Source organism: Mobula hypostoma, assembly GCF_963921235.1.
Source record: "Mobula hypostoma chromosome 8 unlocalized genomic scaffold, sMobHyp1.1 SUPER_8_unloc_3, whole genome shotgun sequence".
NCBI lineage: Eukaryota > Metazoa > Chordata > Chondrichthyes > Myliobatiformes > Myliobatidae > Mobula > Mobula hypostoma.
In genome coordinates this window covers 167,713-180,811 of record NW_026948126.1, presented here as the reverse complement: position 1 = coordinate 180,811, position 13,099 = coordinate 167,713, and positions in this window count along the sequence as shown.

Genomic DNA, 13,099 nt, shown 5'->3' with positions numbered 1-13,099 from the left:
ATATAAAACATCAAACGACATTAAATGGCTAACTAAACTAATATTGAGTCAGCAAAACAGCCCAAGACTGTTCAGTTTCAGCTCAGTTAAGCTTAATATAGAGCTGTGTTGTTTGTTAACTGCAGCCGCAGAGCAAGTTCCCCCAATCTAAAACTCACAAAAATAGCAACAAGAAAAGATGCAAACAGAAACCATAAAAACAACAGAACAAGAACTACACAGCCTAGTCCACAAACTGTGTCAATTAAACCTTGGCATCATCCTCCAGCAGCAACAAGCAAGAGGGAGAGAGACACTGACCAAATGCAGGCACTTTCCTCTGGCATCAATGAATGAGAGATAGAGAGAGACATCTGCCATCTGCCTGAAGGGATGACAGGCAGGATACTGAAATACTCCTCTTGCAGGATGTGGGAAACCAGGGTGGCCTCCAGTGTCACTGATGTCTAAAACTGCATCCAGCTTCAGCTTCTAACACTCCATGTTAAGAGATTGAAGCTGAAACTGGATGAACTCTGGATCATTCAGAAGGGGTGATAGATAGGACATATGGAGAGGTAGATACATACAAAGTGCAGGACATAGGAAGCTGGAAGACAGTCAGAAATATGAAAGGTTGTCATAGTCCGGTCCATGATGTTCATGTTCCGGTTCATGGTCCGGTCCATGGTTCCTTGTTCCGGGGTTTCTGGTTTTCACCAGTTTCTGCTGTGGGTACATGTTTCTCGTTTTGCGGCTGAAACATAAATACCTCTGCAAACCAGGGATTCGCTACTGGACCTATCCTGTTCCCCTCCCTGTCTTTTCCCCCTTTGCCTTACTCACTGCCTGCTCCCCTAGCCTGGATACCACGCCTCTATCGCTGAAGTCTTACCGCCGGAGCAAGACTGGAGCCTTGTTAGGTCAAGGAAAGGTACTGTCTTTCATTGTGTGGAATTGTCTCTCTGTGTCCACGCCTTTGCTAAGTGTGTCCAGCCGTTTGCCACCACCTAGTGTTGGGATCTGTCTCTGTGTCCACGCCTTCACTAGGTGGGTCCGGCCGTTTGCCACCACCTTGTGCTGGGATCCGTCTCTTCAAGTTCAGTGTTCTGTGTATGAGTCCTGGCCATATGTCCTGTTCCCAAGGAGGGGTCCCGGCTCTGTGTTATGTGTGTGAGTCCCGGCCCTACGTCCTGTTTCCAAGGAGGGATCCGGGCTCTGTGGTCCTTGCTCCTGTCTCTTCTAGTCCAGGGTTCCATGCTCCTGAAGGCCCTCGTCCAGTCCTTGCCTAGTCCAGTCCTATCCGAGTCCTGACCATGTGCCTTTACCTGTCCTGATGTCTCACCCTACCCAGGAGTTCTACACCCAAGCCACGTCCAGTCCTGTAGCCTCGTCTTGTCCTCGCCTAGTTCTGGAGTCCGAGCCCGAGTCAAGTCCCAGGTTCTGGGTCCTTGCCCTGTCTCTGGCTCGGAGTCCATACCCAAGCTTCGAAGTACTCTAGACCAAGACTCCCAGCCTTTCTCCAAGCTCAAACCGCAAGACCAAGACCCCAAGTCTGTCTCCAAGCTCAAGCCTCTAGACCGACCCCCAGCCTATCTTCAAGCTCAAGCCTCAAGACCAAGACCCCCAGCCTGTCTCCAAGCTCAAGACTCAAGATCAAGACCCCCAGCCTGTCTCCAAGCTCAAGCCTCAAGACCAAGACCCCAAGCCTGTCTCCAAGATCAAGCCTCTAGACCAAGACCCCAAGCCTGTCTCCAAGCTCAAGCCTCAAGACCAAGACCCCAAGCTTGTCTCCAAGTTCAAGCCTCAAGTCACAAGACCCCAAGCCTGTCTCCAAGCTCAAGCCTCGAGACCAAGACCCCAAGCCTGTCTCCAAGCTTAATCCTCAAGACCCCAGCCTCCATTCCTACAGTCATGTCATGTCCAAGCCTGGTTCTGGGGTCCGAGCCCGAGGCAAGACCCAGGTCCTGGGTCCTTGTCCAGTCTCTGGTTCGGGGTCCAAACCCTAGTCTGCATTCTTGTCCCTGCTCCTTGTCTGTATCCTGTCACGTCCCTACTTTAGTCAAGTCCTGTTCCTTGTACTTCAGTGTTTGCGTCTTGCAGTTGGCTCCGTTCCCAACGCCCCTTTGTGACAAAGGTGTTAAGGAGCCAACGCAGAGTATACCCCGTGGCTATCCCCCTCAACAACAGGTATATTACTTTGCATACTGTTGGGGCGGGGATAAGGGGGATGATCTAACAGAGAAGAGTCACAGTGGTCGGATCTCTGCCTCCGTGACTCTGAAGGGGAAGGGGGGGGCGAACAGTCATGCTGTGGTGATCGCGGATTTGTTAGTGACGGGATAGAGTAGAAGGTTCAATGGGCGAGAACGAGATTCCTGGACGGTATGTTGTCTCTCGGGAACCAGAGTCTGGGACATCTCTGATCGTGTCCTCCGCATTCTTCAGTGGAATGGTGAGCAGCCAGAAGTCGTGGTCCATGTAGGTACCAAAGACATGGGTCGGACAATTCATCAGGTTCTACATAGGGAGATGAGGGAGTTAGGTGCTGAGTTAAAAGGAAGGACCTCCAGGGTTGTGTTGTCAGGATTGCTACCCAGGATTCATGCTAGTGAGGCCAGAACTAGGAAGATTATACAGTTTAACAGGTGGCTAAGGAGTTGGTGTCAAAGGGAGATCATAAGATTTTAGGATCATTGGGATTCCTTTGGGGGAAATTGGGACCTGTAAAGAAGGGACAATTTGTATCTGAGCTGGAGGGGGAACTAATATCCTAGTGGGAAGGTTTGCTAATGCTGCATGGTGAAGTTTAAACTAAAGTTGCAGGAGGATGGGAACCAGAGTGTCAGAACAGTTGGTGGAGAGGGTGTGGAGGCAGATGTTGGTAAAACTTCAGACAAAGTTGAGGATCAAAAGGTTGGGCTGTATATATTTCAAGGCAAGAATTATCATAGGAAGGGTAGATGATAGTGCGGAAGATGACATAGCTGGTTTACAAACAGAGGCAATGTGTAGTGAGGAGAGGCTCTTGACTGGGCAAAACTGCAGTCAACAGGATGAGTTGCAATGTAAAAGTGGTCAAATGGAAAAGAGTGAATACAGGACTGAAGGTGTTGTATCTGAATACGTGCAATATATGGAATAAGGTAGATGAATTTGCAGATTGGCAGGTATGATGTTGTAGGCATCACTGAATCATGGCTGGAAGATTGTAGATGGGAGCTCAATGTTCAAGAATGCACATTGTATCAAAAGGACAGGCAGAAACACAAGAGATGGTGTTGCACTGTTGGTAAAAAAAATGAAGTTAAGTCATTAGAAAGAGATGACATAGGGTTGGAAGGTGATAAATCATTGTGAACAGAGCTAAGGAAAGGCAAGGGTAAAAAGACCCTAACGGAAGTTATATACAAACTCTCAAACAGTACTAAGGATGTGGCCTACAAATTACAATGAAGGATAGAAAAAGCATGCCAAAACGGCAAAGTTACTATAGTCATGGAGGACTAATTCTTACCCAATTCCGATATGGCCCAAGTGCAGAGTGAGAAACACTGAACCGGGTCGATAGTTCACAGACTTTAATGTTAAAGGGAAAAGAAAACAATAAACGCTGGGCCAAACAGAGCCATTAACTAAAATTCTCAAATGCAAAACGAAGCCTACACTGCCGCTGAAAAGAACAACTGAGAACAAAACGAATACAGCTAGTCTTCAGAGTCAGTTGAATTGACAGTCCAATTTCTCAGGCATGGCGGAATGCAAACAGGCAATGAGGCATTACTGTGCCGTATCCAAGTCTCGTCAACAACAATGACGGAATGAATGGAGTTAAATACTATCACAATGGAATAATAATTAGCTGGCACGTGCATATTCACGAGCACAATTGCCGTATTTGTTGTGCTGCTGAATCCGTGTTTGTGACACTAATATAGCATGCAAGTATTCTCACCTTTTTTCTTCTGGCATCTTCCAGTCCTGAAAAAGTGTCTAGGCCTGAAAATCAACTGTTTATTCATTTCCACAGATGCTGCCTGACCTGCGGAGTTCTTCCTACATTTTGTTTATGTGGCTCTGTATTTAACCATTGCCAAAGAATGTCACTGTTAAACAAAGCTACCACATCATTACCTTTGAGATTGTTTCCTATGTAACTGGCACCTGATGTCACGGTCCCGATCGTTAATTCCCTATCTTTCTCCTAATTTCCTTTGATTGTGCCACAGTTCCGACCATTAATTTTCCATTTGCTTCTAATTCTCTTTGATGACGGCACACCTGGTTTTCTTCAAGGCCTCCAGCATAAGAACCCCGGCGTTACAACCACTAGTCGCCAGATCGTTGGTTTTGCCTGTGTGGTAATCCACGTTTCCCGGCCGCTTAGGACTGTGCCTCCTAAATTTTGTTCCAGTTTCAAGGTTGACCTATAAAACTCCGTCTCTCTGTGTCCAGATCCCTCCTGTTTGCTGTTCAATGTTCAGGTCTGCGTAAGCATCCTAACTCAATCTCCGTGCCTGTGTCCTGCACTCGGGTTCGCTTCATTCGCTCATTGCAACAGAACGATCTGGCCACAATGGACCCAGCGGACACGAATACCCTGCAACAAGCCCTCGCCAGCCAGGGCTCACTACTGGGTCTGCACAATCTACTTCTCCGGGATGTCATGGAGAACCTTCGTTCCCTGTCTGCTAACGTAACGAAGATCAGTGATCAGGTGGACCGTGTATCCACTCATTTTACCCCACCCACTCCTGGTACTCTGTCTAACCAGCCCAGACAGCCTGTAGTGGCAACCCCCTATGTGTCAGCAATACCCCCGCCAAGAAGGCCGCACATACCTGAACCGGAACACTACGCTGGGGAGTTGGGGAAGTGCCGGGCCTTCCTTCTGCAGTGCTCCTTGGTGTTCGAACAGCAGTCATCCACGTACTCCACAGATAAGTCGAAGATTGTTTATATCATAGGGTTGTTGTGGGGATGTGCCTTAGCGTGGGATACAGCTGTTTGGGATAATCAACCGGATATCAGCTCTTCATTCCCCACCTTTATCGCGGAAATGAGGAAGATCTTTGACCACCCCGTCCGTGGTGAAGACGCCGCTAAGCGTCTACTCACTCTCCGTCAGGGCTCAGGCAGTGTTGCCGAATATTCCGTGGAGTTCCGGACGTTAGCGGCCGACTCGGGGTGGAACGATGAGGCATCCAAGGGGGATTTCGGAATGGTCTCAGCGATATGGTGAAAGACGAGTTGGCGGCAAGAGACGATACCGACAGCCTGGATTCCCTGATCTCCCTAGCCACCAGGTTGGACAATCGTCTTCGAGAACGCCACGGGGAAAGAATTAGTCGTCCACCACCTTTGGCCACACCACGGCACTCATTACCATCTCCCACCAGCACACGCCTCTCTTCTCCTCCTGCTCCTAGAGTAGCTCCCAGCCCGGCTGTTCCCACCGCCCCGGGGAGAGGAACCCATGCAGCTGGGACGGAACCGCTTTTCCCCCACAGAACGACCAAGGAGATAGAGAGCGGTGAGTGTCTATATTGCTGCCAGTCCGGCCACTTCCGTGCTCCCTGACCCCTTCGGCCAAAAGAGAAGGCACCAGTAGAAAGGGGGACCCTGGTGAGCCAGACAACATTCCCTTCCGTCCCCCGAACCCGGATGCAGATCCAAGCTACTTTACATTACAACTAACAGTCCCTGCCTCTGTCAGCTCCAGTGGACTCCGGAGCTGAGAGAAACAAAGCTTCCCGGGCCGGAATTCCTCGGAAGCCGTTGAGTACCCCTCTGGAAGCCTGGGCACTGGACGGCAGACTCCTAGCCTGAGTCACACACTGCACACCACCCCTGTCTCTTATTCTCTCCGGAAACCATCGGGAACAGGTACGATTTAACCCAATTTCCTCTCCTCGAGCTCCTATAGTTCTTTAGTACCCCTGGTTAAGCCGCCATAATCTGCACATTGACTGGACCACCGGGAAGATAGTCAGCTGGAGTCCATTCTGTCACTCCACTTGTGTACAATCGGTCCTTTCCACTGTGAAAGTAACCGCGACCTCGTCTGCCGCTGAAACCCCCGACTTATCCAAGGTTCCAGCAGAGTATCGCGATCTGGGAGAAGTGTTTAGCAAACAACGGTCTGTTTCCCTGCCTCCACATCGCCCTTACGATTGCGCAATTGACCTTCTCCCCGGGGCTCCTCTACCCACCAGTCGGCTGTATAACCTGTCCAGGCCAGAAAAGGAAGCAATGGAGGCTTACATAAATGACTCTCCCGCGGCGGACATTATACGACCCTCATCTTCCCCTGTCGGAGCTGGTTATTTCTTTGTGGGGAAGAGAGACGGCTCACCGCGCCCCTGCATTGACTACCGGGGCCTGAATAGCATCACCATAAAGAATAAGTATCTCCTGTCCCTTATCAACTCTGCTTTCGAACCCCTTCACGGAGCAACCATCTTCTCTAAGTTGGACCTACGAAGTGCCTACCACATGGTCAGGATAATGGAGGGAGATGAGTGGAAAACAGCTTTTAACACCCTTCTTGGTCACTTCGAATACCTGGTTATGCCATTCGGCTTCACCAATGCCCCCGTTGTCTTCCAATCCCTGATAAACGATGTCCTTAGAGACTTTGTTAACCATTTCGTTTTTGTTTAATTGGACATCTTAATTTTCTCCGGCAGTCTTCAGGAACACACCCACCATGTCCGTCAGGTTCTGCAGAGGCTTTGGGAGAGCAAGCTATTCGTGAAGCCTGAGAAGTGCGAGTTTCATGTCCCTTCTGTCAGTTTCTTAGGGTACATCATCGAGAGCGGGCAGGTGAGGGCAGATCCCATTAGGATCCGGGCGGTGGCGGAGTGGCCAAAACCTATGACGCTCAAACAACTCCAGCGATTTCTGGGGTTCACAAACTTCTCCCGTCGCTTCATCAGGGATTACAGCCGGGTGGCAGCGCCCCCTACTCGACTCACCTCTCCTGCGACCCCTTTTCACTGGGACTCTGAAGCGGACTCAGCATTTTCGGAGCTGAAGAGGCGTTTCACCTCCGCTCCCATCCTGGTCCAACCAGACCCCTCTCGCCAATTCATCGACGCCTCCGACTCTGGGGTAGGAGCGGTCCTCTCCCAACGCTACGGTCCAGACCAAAAAAATCCATCCCTGCGCCGCCTTTTCTCGCCAGCTATCCCCAGCCGAACGGAACTACGACGTAGGGAACCGGGTTTACTGGCCGTCAAACTTGCTTTGGGCTGGAGGGAGCAGAACATCCATTCATTATCTGGACAGATCACAAGAATCTCGCATACATCCAAACCGCAAAACGCCTGAATTCCCGCCAAGCCCGTTGGGCATTATTTTTTGGCCGTTTCAGATTCACACTCACCTATCGCCCGGGGTCCAAGAACGGGAAGCCCGATGCTCTCCCCCGTCAATACGTCTCCGAGGAGGGCCTTCCCAACCCCGAGACCACCATACTGTGTAGTGGCTGCCCTCACCTGGGAGATCGAGTCCATAGTCAAAGAGGCCCAACGGACTCAACCTGACCCGGGCAATGGACCCTCCAATCGCCTCTTCGTGCCGGACTATGGACTCGATCTCAGGTTCTACAGGGGGAGCACACTTCTCGTTTCGCCCGCCATCCCGGAATCGATCGAACTCTGCCCCTTCTGAAGAGACATTTCTGGTGGCCCTCCATGGACGCGGACACCCGTTACTTCATCCCAGACTGTTCTGTTTGTGCCCGCGGAAAAGCCTCCCACCAACCACCTGCTGGGTTGCTTCGTCCCCGACCTGTCCCTAGCCGCCCCGGTCTCACATTGCGCTGGATTTCGTTACTGGACTAACCCCTTCACATGGGAACACTGCCGTACTCGCGGTGGTGGGCCGCTTCCCCAAAGCTGTGCACTTTGTAGCCCTTCCCAAACTCCCTACAGCCCGTGAGACGGCCGACCTACTTGTTCATCACGTCTTCCCCCTTCATGGGATTCCCTCTGACATTATTTCTGACCGGGGTCCCCAATTCATCTCGCAAGTCTGGAAATCCTTTTGACAAGCCCTTGGAGCCTCAGTAAACCTGTCTTCTGGCTTCCATCCGCAGACTAATGGTCAAACAGAACGAGCAAACCAGGATTTAGAAGCGGCACTGCTCTGCTGAACCGTCATCCTGGAGCATCCGGGAATCGTTTGGGTCGAGTACGCCCACAACTCCCTGGTCAGCAGCGCCACCAGAATGTCTCCCTTTGAATGCTCCCTCGGTTACCAACCCGCTCTGTTTCCCGCACATGAAGATGACATTGCTGTGCCTTCTGTTCAGACCATCTCCGCCGGTGCCACAAGATCTGGGAAGACACACACGCGGCCCTGCTCCGCTCAGCCGACCGCAACCGGAGGATTGCCGGTCGCCATTGAATTCCTGCACGAAATTATCGGCCTCGGCAGAAGGTTTGGCTGCCGTCAAAAGAATCCCCCTCAAGAATGAACCCAAAAAAATCGCCCCTCGCTACGTGAGACCGTTCGAGATTGACCATAAGACAAAGGAGCAGAAGTCGGCCATTCGGCCCATCGAGTCTGCTCCGCCATTTTATCATGAGCTGATCCATTTTCTCCCATTTAGTCCCACTCCCCCGCCTCCTCACCATAACCTTTGATGCCCTGGCTACGCAGATACCTATCAATCTCTGCCTTAAACACACCCAATGACTTGGCCTCCACTGCAGCCCGTGGCAACAAATTCCATAGATTCACCACCCTCTGACTAAAAAAATTTCTTTGCATTTCTTTTCTGAATGGGCGCCCTTCAATCCTTAAGTCATGCCCTCTCGTACTAGACTCCCCGATCATGGGAAACAACTTTGCCACATCCACTCTGGCCATGCCTTTCAACATTCAAAATGTTTCTATGAGGTCTCCCCTCATTCTTCTAAACTCCAAGGAATACAGTCCAAGAGCGGACAAATGTTCCTCATATGTTAACCCTCTCATTCCCGGAATCATTCTAGTGAATCTTCTCTGCACCCTCTCCAACTTCAGCACAACCTTTCTTAAATAAGGAGACCAAAACTGCCCACAGTACTCCAAGTGAGGTCTCACCAGTGCCTTATAGATCCTCAACATTACATCCATGCTCCTATACTCTATTCCTCTAGAAATGAATGCCAACATTGCATTCACCTTCTTCACTACTGACTCAACCTGGAGGTTAACTTTAAGGGTATCCTGTACGAGGACTCCCAAGTCCTGTTGCATCTCAGAACTTTGAATTCTTTCCCCATTTAAATAATAGTCTGCCCATTTATTTTTTCTGCCAAAGTGCATAACCATACACTTTCCAACATTGTACTTCATTTGCCACTTCTCTGCCCATTCTTCCAATCTATCCAAGTCTCTCTGCAGACTCTCCATTTCCTCAGCACTACCGGCCCCTCCACCTATTTTCGTATCGCCAGCAAACAGCCACAAAGCCATCTATTCCATAATCCAAATCATTGATGTACAATGTAAAAGGAAGCGGCCCCAACACGGATCCCTGTGGAACACCACTGGTAACCGGCAGCCAACCAGAATAGGATCCCTTTATTCCCACTCTCTGTTTCCTGCCAATCAGCCAACGCTCTATCCACGTATGTAACTTTCCCGTAATTCCATGGGCTCTTATCTTGTTAAGTAGCCTCATGTGTAGCACCTTGTCAAAGGCCTTCTAAAAATCCAAATATACAACATCCACTGCATCTCCCTTGTCTAGCCTACTGGTAATTTCCTCAAAAAATTGTAATAGGTTTGTCAGGCAGGATTTTCCTTTAAGGAATCCATGCTGAATTCTGCCTATCTTGTCATATGCCTCCAGGTACTCTGTAACCTCATCCTTGAAAATCGACTCCAACAACTTCCCCACCAGCGATGTCAAGCTAACAGGTCTATAATTTCCTTTTTGCTTCTTTGCCCCCTTCTTACATAGCGGAGTAACATTTGCAATCTTCCAGTCTTCCGGAACCATGCCAGAATCTATCGACTTTTAAAAGATCATCGCTAATGCCTCCGCAATCTCCACAGCTACTTCCTTCAGAAAACAAGGGTGCATTCCATCTGGTCCTGGAGATTTATCTACCTTTAGACTATTCAGCTTTCTGAGTACTTTCTCTGTCGTAATTGTGACTGCGCACACTTCTCTTCCCTGCCACGCTTGAGTGTCCGGTATACTGCTGATGTCTTCCTCAGTGAAGACTGATGCAAAATACTCGTTCAGTTCCTCTGCCATCTCCTTATCTCCCATTACAATTTCTCCAGCATCATTTTCTGTCAGTCCTATATCTACTCTCACCTGTCTTTTACTCTTTATATACTTGAAAAAGCTTTTAGTATCCTCTTTGATATTATTTGCTAGTTTCCTTTCATAGTTAATCCTTTCTCTCTTAATGACTCTTGGTTTCCTTTTGTAAGGTTTTAAAAACTTCCCAATTTTCTGTCTTCCCACTAATTTTTGCTTCCTTGTATGCCCTCTCTTTTACTTTAACTTTGGCTTTGACTTCTCTTGTCAACCACGGTTGCATCCTTTTTCCAGTCGAAAATTTCTTCTTCTTTGGAATATACCTGTCTTGCACCTTCCTCATTTCTCGCATAAACTCCAGCCACTGCTGCTCTGCTGTCTTTCCCACCAGTGCCCCTTTCCAGTCAACTTTGGCCAGTTCCTCTCTCATGCCACTGTAATTTCCTTTACTCCATTGAAATACCGACACATCAGATTTCTGCTTCTCTTTTTCAAATTTCACAGTGAATTCAATCATGTTATGATCACTGCCTCCTAAGGGTTCCTTCACCTCAATCTCTCTGATCACCTCCGGTTCATTACACAATACCCAATCCAGTACAGCCGATCCCCTAGTGGGCTCAACAACAAGCTGTTCTAAAAAGCCATCTTGCAGACATTCTACAAATTCTCTCTCTTGAGATCCAGTGCTGACCTGATTTACCCAATCTACTTGCATGTTAAAATCCCCCACAATTATCATAACACTGCCCTTCTGACAAGCCTTTTCTATTTCCAGTTGTAATTTGTAGTCCACATCCCTGCAGCTGTTTGGAAGCCTATAAATAACTGCCATCAGGGTCCTTTTACCCCTGCTATTTCTTAGCACAACCCATAAAGATTCTGCACCTTCCCATCCTATATCACCTCTTTCTAATTATTTAATATCATTTCTTACCAATAAAGCCACGCCTCCCCCTCTGCCTACCTTCCTATCCTTCCGATACACCGTGTATCCTTGGATGTTCAGCTCCCGGAGACATGCATCCTTTAGCCAGGTCTCAGTGATGGCCACAATATCATACCTGCCAATCTGTAGCTGTACAACAAGATCATCCACCTTATTCCTAATGCTGCGTGCATTTAAGTACAACACCTTAAAACCAGTATTTGATATTTTTCGCTTTGATTTCACTGCAACTTTATTGCACTGCAACTCATCCCAATGGCTACAAATTTGCCCCATCACCTTCCTGTCTTTCGTGACATCTTTACTGCTCACTATCTTAGATTTATTTCTGTTTTCCCCTTCCTCCGCTCTATCATTCCAGTTCCCATCCCCCTGCCAAATTGGTTTAAACCCTCCCTAACAGCTCTATTAAACCTTGCCACCAGGATATTGGTCCCCTTCGGGTTCAGGTGTAACCTATCCTTTTTGAACAGGTCATACTTCCCCCAGAAGAGATCCCAATTATCCAAGAATCTGAAGCCCTGCCCCCTACACCAGTCTCTCAGCCACGCATTCATCTGCCTGATCCAATTATTCTTGCCCTCACTAGCACGTGGCACAGGTAGCAATCCTGAGATTACTACCCTGGAGGTCCTGCTTCTCAGCTTCCTTCCTAACTTCTGGAAATCTCTTTTCAGGACCTCCTCCTTTGTCCTATCTATGTCATTGGTACCAACATGTACCAAGACAACTGGCTGCTCACCCTCCCCCTTGAGAATATTCAGGACACGATCCAAGACATCCCGTACCCTGGCACCTGGGAGGCAACATACCATGCAGGTATCTCTATCAGGCTCACAGAATCTCCTGTCTGTTCCCCTGACTATAGAATCCCCTACGACTACCGCATTTCTCTTCTTCCTCCTTCTCTCCTGCACAACAGCGCCAGGCTCAGTGCCAGAGACCCGGTCACCGTGGCTGTCCCCTGTCAGGTCATCCCCCAAACAGCATCCAGCACAAGATATTTGTTGTGGAGGGGGACAGCCACAGGTGTGCTCTCCACTATCCGGGCATTTTCCTTCCCTCTCTTGACAGTGACCCAGTTTTCTGACCCCTGTAGCCTAGGGATGACTACCTCCCTGTAGCTCCTGTTTATCACCTCTTCCCTTTCCCTGATAAGCAGTAGGTCATCAAGCTGCAGCTCCAGATCTCTAACATGATCTCTGAGGAGCTGCAACTCGGTGCACCTGGCGCAGATGTGGCCATCAGGGAGGCTGAAGGTCTCCCAGGATTCCCACATCTGACACCCTGAACAAAACACTAATCCTGCAGGCATGCTATCTAATTCTACAGGAATGAAACAGGAAAAATAAGTCTACTCATCCACTTACCTCGCCAAACAGATGAACTTTTTAAACCGTTAGCTCGTACCGTTAGCTGTGAGAGCCCTGCTGTTCCTGTCTGTCCAGGCCAATTCGCGAAAAGGGTGGTGGGGAGAAAAAAAAAGAGTTGGTGCTTTGCTCTCTCTTCTTCCCATTTACTGCCGAAGCCCGTTGAAGCCAAAGCCCTACACTCTGCTCCCACTCACTCCGCTGCCCGCTCTGACAGCTGCCCGCTGTATAGGGTGGTCTCCTTTTTAAACTCTCCGTGCGGTCCTGTTGACGTCATGCACCTGCGCAGTCTCGTCCTTCTTGCACTTGAAGAAGTTTTTAAAAAAAACTGCCTTCCTTCAGAATTCAGCCCCCACAACGCTCTGTAGTCCCGATCCAAAAGAGTGCCAATTGAGAGTGCCATCAACCCCTCAGTGGTCAGACTCAAACTGCCCGGATCCATGCACATTCATCCCACGTTCCACGTCTCCCAACTGAAACCTGTGTCTGTCAGCCCTTTGTGCCCTCCTGCTGAACCCGCTCCACCCGCCCGGA